Raw genomic sequence first — 1,268 nt, 5'->3', positions numbered from 1 at the left:
TTGCTGAAAGTGAGGATGACTTGAAGTACTTACTGATGAAGATTGAAGAATACAGTCTGCAGTATGGATTACATTTCAATACAAAGAAAACAAAAATCCTCACAACTGGTCCTATAAGCAACATTACAATAAATGGAGAAAAGATTGAAATTGTCAAAGACTTCACATTGCTTGGTTCTATAATCAACGCCAATGGAAGAGCAGTCAGGACATCAGATGATGTATAGCACTGAACAAGTCAGCTGCAAAGGACCTCTTTCAAGTGATGAAGAGTTAAGATGTCTCCTTGAGGACTAAGGTGAGTATGACAGAAGTCATGGTATTTTCAATCACCTCATATGCATATGAGAGCTGGACAAGGAATAAGAAAGACCAAAGAAGAATTGATGCTTTTAAGCTGTGATATTGGCGAAGAATGCTGCAAGTACCATGGACTGCTAAAGGAACTAACAGGTCTGTCCTGGAGGAAGTGGAGCCTGAATGTTCCTTGGAAGTGAGAATGAGCAGACTTTGTCTCACGTACTTAGGTCATGTTGTCAGAAGGGACCATTCTCCAGAGAAGGATGTCATGCTTGGTAAGCTGGAGGGTTGACGAAAGAGTGGAAGGTCCTTAACGAGATGGGTTGACACAGTGGCAACAGTGATGGACTCAAGTATAGCAAGAATCATGGAACTGGCTCAGGACTGGGCGGTGTTTCGTTCTGCTGTGCATAGGGTCTCTGTGAGTCGGAGATTACTCAACGGCACCTAACAACAACAACAACAGGTGGCCCAAAGGAGCTCTAGTAGCCCAGTGGTTAAACACGTGGCTGCTAAGTGAAAGCCTGGTGGTCTGAACCCACCAGTTGCTTTGCAGGAGAAAGATGTGACAGTCAGCTTTTGTAAAGATTTACAATCTCGGAAACCCTATGGGCAGTTCTACTCTGTCCTTTAAGTTGCTGTGAGTCAAAATTGACATATGAGTGATGGGTTGGGTTTAGTTTTTGGGAGGTGGCATAAATGGTTTGCATCCACCTGCTAACCTAAAGGTTTGTGGTTCAAAACCACCCAGTGGTACTGTGGAAAACAGTCCTGGTGATCTGCTTCGATTAGTATTTCAGCCAAGAAAACTCTATGGAATTCTACTATATCATACTTGGCATCATCATAAATCAGAATCAACTCAATGACAGCTAACAACATAGACAGAAAATAGTCTGAAAGAATATGTCCCAAAATATTTACTGTGATTATTTTTGGGCAGTGTAATTATAGATTTTTTTTTTTTT

This window comes from Orycteropus afer, unplaced genomic scaffold (genome assembly GCF_000298275.1).
Source record: "Orycteropus afer afer isolate SDZICR_OR568_19922 unplaced genomic scaffold, OryAfe1.0 scaffold00292, whole genome shotgun sequence".
NCBI lineage: Eukaryota > Metazoa > Chordata > Mammalia > Tubulidentata > Orycteropodidae > Orycteropus > Orycteropus afer.
This window is presented reverse-complemented; position numbering follows the sequence as displayed.